We start from the raw sequence: 9,599 nt of genomic DNA on the forward strand, positions 1-9,599 counted from the left end.
TTTCAGGAATTTTGCAAGAGTAGACAGAGACAGCTGGCAGCCTGGACAGTCACCTAATGTTTCTTAGCATTGTTGGTGCATTCAAATTGACTACAGGCCTAGAATATCTGACAGACCATTTTCAGAAGCAGGTGTTCTGAAAGACCATCTACCCTGTCTTGGTAGAGTTCAGAAGTCACTTTTCCTTGTGTCCCGCTTGTCCAGGATAGCATTCATACTGTCAGCAATTGAGGCAAGGGCAGTTCTTTGCCCAATAGGCCATTTTGTGCCAAGAAGACAAACTTCCAAATGGAAATGTCTTAGAAGCCCAACATTCTCTCGGGATCAAATTGGTGCTGCCAGGAACAATTGTGTCTCACGTCAACAGAATTCTAAGTTATTTAAATGCCATATTCTCTAGGTCCATGAAGTATTTGAAGACTACCTGTCCATCCGACCTATGTTATCTGTGAATCTGGATAACCTAACTGACATAACTATAGAGATGACAAGCAGAGGTGATTATAAATCTATAAGTCTTATCTACCTAAAACACCTAAGGAATAAGGCTTCCCATAAACAATGTAAACAGTCTATAAGCAAATATACAGTAAAGGATGATGTCTTCAAAATTGTGACAATACACAGGATGTTTATAACAGAGGAAGGACTGTAAAGTGGAATATGCAATATGACAATAATCTTAAATATATATCAATATACAGAATATCCCAAACAGAAGTAGAACATACATACAGTATGACAGATATGAATTTACATTTGAATCAATATACAAATATTTCAAATAAGACTAGACATATATGTACATTATAACAAATATAGTTCTGCACTTGTATCAATATACAAATTAACTTAAACAGGAATATAAAAATAGTTTACACTTATATCAATATATAAGAATCCAAAAGAGTGCAAATTTTCTATGGCTACTATTTTACTAAATTTGTTTACTAGTACATACAATAATCTACCATAATATCTTATACCTATCCATTCCATTTCTTCTTTTCCTTTTTTATGAGACACTTTTTCTTTTCTTAAGGAGAGTAGTGAGTCTAATATTTTCTTCCACCCCCAACCCTATAACCATCATCTATAACCCTGAGAAATATGAAACCTTAGGGAGAAGGGGCGTCATTTTCTTAGAATTGCTTCCTGCTGTTTAGGGGGTGATGGTATCTCTGTTGGTTACTGTAACAAAGATCAGATAGTTAAATCTGAGTTACACTAACTGTAGATTCCGCAGCAAATCTCAGAGTAATGGGTAGAATTGTCTGAAATTCTGGCAAGAAGTGAAGTATAATGATGATTACCATGTCATCATTCTGGATTGGGTAGAGTTGTTGTTTTGGGGGCCCCATCTTCCTTCTGGAGACTTCAGAGATTGCTATTGGAAAAACTTATTTTTTATCAAAATGGAAAGTTTGGATTTAAAGGTGACAAGACTTGTAAGAAAGGTTTCTGAGAAATCAAGGGTAAGCACGGAGAGAATTAGAATCTTGAAGACAATGGTCCCTTTTTATTGGTTTCCTTCTGTCCCACACCAGAGGGCTCTTCTGATATGGGACTGAAGAATCTCTCAACCTTTTCTTTTAGCAATATGCTTGGGTTTAGAGAAGGAGTGAGCCAATTCCATCTCCAAAGCCAGCTTGGTTTATAATTGAATTGGAACCACAACTTTTGTAGATTGATAGAGATATAGATGTTAGACAGTGAGATTTTTTACCCTGTGTAGATTGGTACCAATAGATTCCTTATTTCTGCTGTAAACACCTGAATATTGAAGGCCTTATGATTTCTGGAAGATGGGTATTTCCATTATCCTGGAAAGACAAAAACAGAACCCTACTCCAACCTGTGACTATGAAATTTTTCTTACAATTTGTAGAGATGTCACATTGGTGGATGAGCTTTTACTTCTCCTCAACAAGGGGTTTCTCCTGTTCGAATCAAATTTTTATTAATTTTGTTGGTATCCATGGCTTTTCTTCTCCTGAAGAAACAAAAGCAAAACCTCTTTCCCAACGTAGGACATATTCAGTTTTCCATTCTGAGGTCAATACATCTTTGAAATAAACTGGTTTGTTTAACTCAGGAGTTTTGTCTGTCGTCCAATGTCTCTCCACAGCTGTTGTTCATTTCTCATCAGCATTGAGAAAATTCAAGGTTATTAAAGCACTATGCAATCTATTTCTAGGAGTCATTGTTATTTGTTGCTGTTTCTTTAGCATATCCTTTAAAGTTCCATTGGATCTTTCTATGACTGCTTGGCCTATACGATTGTGTGGTATACCTGTAACATGCTTTACACTGTAATAAACAAATAACTGTCTCATTTTGATGGAGACATGTGCTGGGGCATTGTCTGTTTTAATTTGTACAGGTATTCCCATGATGGCCATAACTTCTAATAGGTGTGTAATCACAGAATCAGCCTTTTCAGTACTCATAGGAGTTGCCCACTGAAATCCTGAACAGGTGTCAATGGTATGGTGTACATACTTTAATCTTCCAAATTCTGCAAAATAAAACATATCCATCTGCCAAATTTCATTTCTTTGCGTATCTTTTGGATTGCTCCCTGCAGGTAATGGATTTTGGTTATAGAAGGAACAAGTAGGAATTATTTTTCACAATATCCTTAGCTTCTTGCCAAATGATGGAGAAATTCTTCTTCAAACCTTTGCTATTTACACAGTATTTCTTATGAAATTCTGAGGCTTCTAGCATATTACCTATTAGTAACTGATCAATCTCATTACCTTGTGCTAGAGGGCCTGGCAGACCTATATAGTATCTGATATGTGAGATTTTATATATATATATATATATATATATATATATATATATATATATATATACACACATATATATATATATAATGTTTTTCTGATGATTTCCTGCAATTGTATGAATAATGAAGTTAATTCTGTATTATCAGGAATAAATTCAGCAGTTCCAATATGTAAAACAACTCTCTCTGCATATTGAGAGTCAGTGACTATATTGAGGTGTTCTGTGAAGTCCATCAGTACCATAAGAATGGCATACAGTTCTGTCTTTTGTACAGAACTGTATGGACTTTGAGTCACTTTGCTTAAGTCTCCTGATTTGTGCCCTACTTTCCCTGATTTACTTGCATCAGTATAGAATGTGAGGCCTCAAGAAATTGGCTTTTGTCATACAGTGTTAGGAAGGACCCATTCAGTCTTCTTTATGAATTCTCTTCTCTTGCTTTGGGGATAATGGTTACTAATCTCTCCCAAAAAAGTTACTGCAGGCTCTCTGCCAGTATTCATTATCTTTCCTGATGAAATTTCCTCATTAGTTAAAGGTACTACAATTTCTACTGGGTCCATTCCTGTCAACTGGCGAAGTCTTAATTTACCTTTTTGAATCAAATCAGAGATCTTTTCTATATAAGTCTTTAATTTCTTATTTGGTTTATGTGGTAGTAATATCCATTCTAATATAATATCTTCCCTCTGCATCAAAATACCTGTGGGGGAATGTCTGGAGTGGAATATGACAAGAATGCATTTAAGTTCTGGAAAAAAAATCTTATATTTATGTTTCTAAGGTTTCATTTTTAACTTATCTTTTATCATAACTAAGGAAAATTTTATCAAGTCTTCAAATATATCAAAGACCTCAGAAGGATATAATATTACCTGAGATATGGGGGATGTATGCAAGCAACTTTCAGGAGTCTTGAGAGAGTAGACAGAGACACCTGGCAGCCTGGACAGTCATCCAAATATACGATAGATAGGATATCTTCGTCAATTTTGCCAAATACAAATAGACTAGATATTTTAAATAGACTAGATATTGTAACTGTGATTATTGCTTGATAATTGTTTTGTTATCTGTAATTTTACTATGTGAATGTAAAAAACTTCCTTTTTGAAAAAAAAAAGAAAAGGGGAAGTGCTGTGGGATGTTCTATATGTTAAATGTTTTGCTCTGATTGGTTAATAAATAAAACACTAATTGGCTAGTAGCCAGGCAGGAAGTATAGGTGGGACAAGGAGAGAGGAGAATTCTGGGAAGAGGAAGGCTGAGTCAAAGAGACGTTGCCAGCCGTGCCATGAGAAGATGTTAATATACCGGTAAGCCACAAGCCATGTGGCAAATTATAGATTAATAGAAATGGGCTAATTTAAGATATAAGAACAGTTAGCAAGAAGCCTGCCACAGCCATACAGTGTATAAGTAATATAAGTCTCTATGTGTTTACTTGGTAGGGTCTGAGTGACTGCAGGATTTGCGGGTGAGAGAGATTTTTCCTGACTGTGTGTCAGGAAGGACCAGAAAAACTCTACAGCTAGCTACAGATTAACACACACACACACACACACACACACACACACACACACACACACACACATATATATATATAGTCATGTTATTAATTGTCATATAGAGTACTAATTAGTTCTACAAAAAAAGGCTTCATATAGCTGCCTGTACATGCTTTTGTACTTGAGTCTCTATCAGGTTTTTTTCAGGGAATCATAATCAAGCCTCACAGCAAATTTAAACTCTCCAAAAAGATGATGTGGACCCACAATGATAATACCATTAGGATTATTATAATACCAATAAACTGACAAAAACCAGCTTCGGATTACAAACTGTCAGGATAATTTCAAGATGGCCAGCTGAGATGATCCAGCCTCACAGACTACTTGAGCAAGGACTTGAGATAATCCCTGCATTTTGGCATTATACAGGGACTGGACAACAAATGATACAGCTCCATTTCCCAGGACCTAACAATTGACCCCCACTTTTTCTTTTCAGGATGCCCTAAAAGATGCCTTCACCCATAGACAGCTGGAAGTGATTTTAAGAACATGATGCCCACATTCCCAAGAAGTGGGGTGGGTGGTTTTTGGTCTTTCAATGGGTTTTAGATAATTGTCATTGCTTAGGATGATTGGTTACAAGTTGTTAATTATTAATCGTCAGGAAAAAAGATTAAACAAAGGAAACCAGATTCAGGGTTGTTGTTTGACAAAAAAAGAGAGAATATGGATATGATAAAAAGAAAGATTATTGAATCCACTTTTAGAAGGCAACTACTAATTTTAAATATTTTACATTGGATTGGATGTTTGCATATTGTATATGTATTTTGTATATTGATACAAATTTGAGATTGTGTTAGAATGTATTGTACATATATTTCTGATCTTGTTCAAGGCATTCTACCTATATAGTTCATTTAACAATGTAATGTAATTTGTTAATCCTTGAAAGTTATTTTTACCAACTATTTAGGATAAAAAGAAATGTAAGTTAGTAGTTAGTCATTACAGTCAAACTTATAGTCATATTAGGTATATTTTCAAGGTCAAGCAGAGATATATTTTAGATAGATCATTTTCAAACACCTCAGAGATCTACAGAAGGTGGCATTTGAAATGTTTTAATAACATAGTTTTCTTTTTCTTTTTTTATGACTATGAGGCATGTCTGCTCTTGACAGCACAAATCTACTGTAGAGGAAATGATGGATATTGAAGAAAGTCCATATGGAGTTTACTTTCACTGTGGAAAAAGCTAGCCACTTGGCAAGAAAGTGCCTTTGCACCAACTTCTGACAGTATGCTGTACAAAATGGATAAGGACACAAAACAAAAGACTGCTGATCCTTGCTAAGACAAGCTGGAAGGAACTTTAAAAAATCCTGCTTCACAAATGAGTCTAACATATATGCTAAGCCTGTAGGCCAAATATGATGCCCCAACATTCAGAGAAACCTTGGGTGACTGTTCAGGCAGCCAGCTGTTTCTGTTGTTTCTCAAATTTTCTGGAAGTTGCTTGTTTGCACTTCCTCATTACTCAGTTAATATTATTTCCTTCTCCAGTCTCTGAGGGAGTTGAAGATTAGATATAATTTTCCTTGTTAAGAAATTCAGAAAAGAAACTCACTAGAGAGGTATAAAGTCTATAAGTTTGAAAGATATCAAAAGAGTTTTGGTTAAGCAAATTAGGATAGGAGGTACATTAGATACAATTCTTTGGATTCACAAAACTAGGAAGATAATGGAATATTTTCTCTAAATTTGTCAATTACAAATGGACTAAACATTGTTTATGTATTGATTGTATATATATATATATATGTATACATATATAGTTATTGCATATAGTTTTTCTTACATTAGTAATTTTTTTATTTTAAACAAAAAAGGGAAAATGTGGTGATATATTGTGTCCCCCCAATAGATAGTGCACAATAATAAATCTTATCTGAGGATCAGAGGAAAAAGCTAGCCACTATATTAAACATAGATGTCAGGCAATGGTAGCACATACATTTAATCCTAGCATTTGAGAGGCAGAGATCCTTCTGGATCTCTGAGAGTTCAAGGCCACACTGGGGATCAGATCCAGACATGGTTACACACAACTTTAATCCCAGCATTAACCATAGAGGTCTAGAGGTCTGTATAGACAGACAGGAAGTGATGTAGCTGGGCAGAGAGAGCAGGTGAGATGCAAAACAGAAAATCGTATAGGCATAGGTATACAGGAGGTAGGGCTTTTTGGCTGAGGATTTCCAAGTGGTAAGAACATGGCTGGCTTCTTTCTGCTTTTCTGATCTCTCAGTTTTTACCCCAATATCAAGCTCTGTTTTTTTTTTTTATTAATGAGAACTTTTAGAAATGCATCTTACAAATATATAATCTGTGCCATTTCATGTTGAATATATGTTATTCACTTTTTGGTGTTACAGAGTTTCCAACTAAGAGATTGTCCTGGATTTCAGAAGAGACTTTGGAATTTGGACTTCTAAATTGTGTTTAGACTGTGAATGACTGAAGTTGAGCTAATGTATTTTGCAGAAAGATATGGCCACAAGTTCATATATGCCCAGGAGTGAAATGTGATGGTTTTAATGAGAACAGCTCTCATAGGCTCATTTATTTGAATGTTTAATACACAGTTGGAAGAACTGTTTGGAATGGATTAAGAGGTATGGTCCTGTTGGAGAAGGTGTGTCACTGGTGGTGGACTTTGACATTTCAAAAGTCCATACCTTTTGTAGTTATCTCTTTCTCTTTACCTACCTCATAGTGGTGGTCTCAAGATGTAAGCTCTCAGCAACTGCTCTAGTACCATTCCTTTTGCCAGCCTGCTGCTTTGCTCTCTGGCCTGATCATTGTAAAATCTAACCCTCTAAAACTGTAAGCCCCAGTACATTCCTTGCTCTATAAGTTTCTTTGTCTAGTCACAGAAACAGAAAAGTAACTATAACAAGTGTATAACTCATACTTTAGTTCCTCATTTATAGCAAGTAGAAATGTTATCAAAAGAATATTTGTGAAATATTCCAATAATGGTGTAGTAAAATATAATTGAGAAGTCAAGGGAAAGAGAGCTTGGGGGAGCAGGAAATCCCAGCTGGATCAAGAACAGAGAGGGAGAACAAGGAATAGGAGACCATGGTAGATGAAGACCACATAAGAATAGGAAGAAGCAAAGTGCTAGAGAGGCCCACAGAAATCTACAAAGATACTCCCACAATAGACTGCTGGCAATGGTCGAGAGACAGCCCGAACTGACCTATTCTGGTGATGGGATGGCCAAACACCCTAATTGTCATGCTAGAAACCCCATCCAATGACTGAGGGAACTGCATGCAGAGATCCACAGCTAGGCCCCAGGTGGAGCTCTGGGAATCCAATTAGTGAGAAAGAGGAGGGTTTATATGAGCAAGAATTGTTGAGACCAAGGTTGGATAAAGCACAGGGACAAATAGCCAAAGGAATGGAAACACATGAACTATGAACCAATGGCTGAGAGGCTCCCAACTTGATCAGGCCCTCTGAATGGGTGAGACAGTCCATTGGCTTGATCTGTGTGGGAGGCATCCAGGCAGTGGGCCCGGGTCCTGTGCTCATTGCATGAGTTGGCTGTTTGAAACCTGGAGCTTATGCAGGGTCATTTGGCTCAGCCTGGGAGGAGGGGAATGGACCTGGCTGGACTGAGTCTACCAGGTTGATCTCAGTCCTCGGGGGAGGCTTTGCCCTGGAGGATGTGGGAATGGGGGATAGGCTGGGGGTAAGGTGAGGGGGGCGGGAGGGGGGAAGAACAAGGGAATCTGTGGCTGATATGTAGAACTGAATTGTATTGTAAAATAAAATTAAATTAAATTAAAAAAAGAGAAATAATTATGACTGGAAATTGAGAAATAATTTTAACAATAACCCTCATGAAAAAAGGAGTGCAGGCAATTGCAATCTCAATGAGGAAAAACTAATTAAATTGGGAAATAATCTGTATAAAATTCATGTATTCACTACAATAGAGTATAAAATAATGTGAACTGTTGAGGATTTTTACCTTTTTGAAGGACTCACCACCTAGCTCCCAAATAAATCACACAGGGAGGCTTATTCTTAATTATAAATGCTGGGACTTACCTTGGCTTAATTCTAGCCTGCTTTCCTTAACTAAAATTATCTCATTTATCTTAGACATTGAGACTTTTGTATTTTCTATTCCTGTATATTTTTCTTTTTTCTTACTCTTTGGCATGCCGTGCAGCTGGGTGGCTGAACCCTGGCTACTTCTTTCCTCACAGACTTCTCTTTCTATATATTCTCTATGCCTACCATTCCCACCTATCCTTTCTCCTGCCTTGCTATTGATCATTCAGTTCTTTATTAGACCATTAAGTATTTTAAACAGGCACAGCAGCACAGCTTCACAGAGCTAAAGAAACACAACATAAACAAAAGCAACACACCTTAAAATAATATCCCCCAACATTTCCTCCATTTTTTCTAACCAAAAATGAAAGGTTTTAACTTTAATATACTAAGACTGTTTACAGTAAGAATAATTATCAAGTAAAGAGTACATTCACAGTGTACTGAATTCCATTTCATTTTTCTCTCCTAAATTTAAAGAAAATACCCCATAATTTATCATATCTTAGTAAATCCAAAATTTTTTACCTAAAATTTTTACTTTCTTTCATCTCTAAGAAAAACTGCAACCATAAATATTTAGTCTTCAACTCCATCAAAGACCCCAGAAGGATAGACTATTATTTATGGAAACAAAAAACTACATTGCAAACAACTTCTAAAAATCCTAGAAATGACAGAAACATCTGACTGCCTGGACAGTCACCCAAAGTTCTTCTGCAACATTGGGGCATCCATCTTCAGCCTACAGGTCCGTAGTATTGGACAAATTTTTCAATGAAGCAGGAAACTTGAAACACTTCCTCACCTATGTTGGCAAAGTTTGTCAGTCACTTTCTTCTGTGTCCTGCTGAATGTATGGCAGTTTCTTCTGTGAAGCAGGAACCCTGAAGGACCATCCATTTTTTTTATTGGTAACATTCAGTGGTCAGTTTCCTGTGGGCTCTGCATGTCGACTTTATACAACGTACTGTCAAGCAGTCTAGACAACAACATCTTCTTGCCTAAATGGCTAGACTTGCCACATTGAAACGAATTCAATACAGAGTTTCGTCAGTGCCCATCATCTCTGAAGTAAATTGGTGCTGCCAGGAGCAGATGTGTCTTATTGACATGAAAAGCCCTAAGTTAACAAAACATTTTAAATGTCAT

The sequence above is a fragment of the Peromyscus californicus genome, unplaced genomic scaffold (assembly GCF_007827085.1).
Source record: "Peromyscus californicus insignis strain IS unplaced genomic scaffold, ASM782708v3 Scaffold_10__1_contigs__length_136768540, whole genome shotgun sequence".
Lineage (NCBI taxonomy): Eukaryota > Metazoa > Chordata > Mammalia > Rodentia > Cricetidae > Peromyscus > Peromyscus californicus.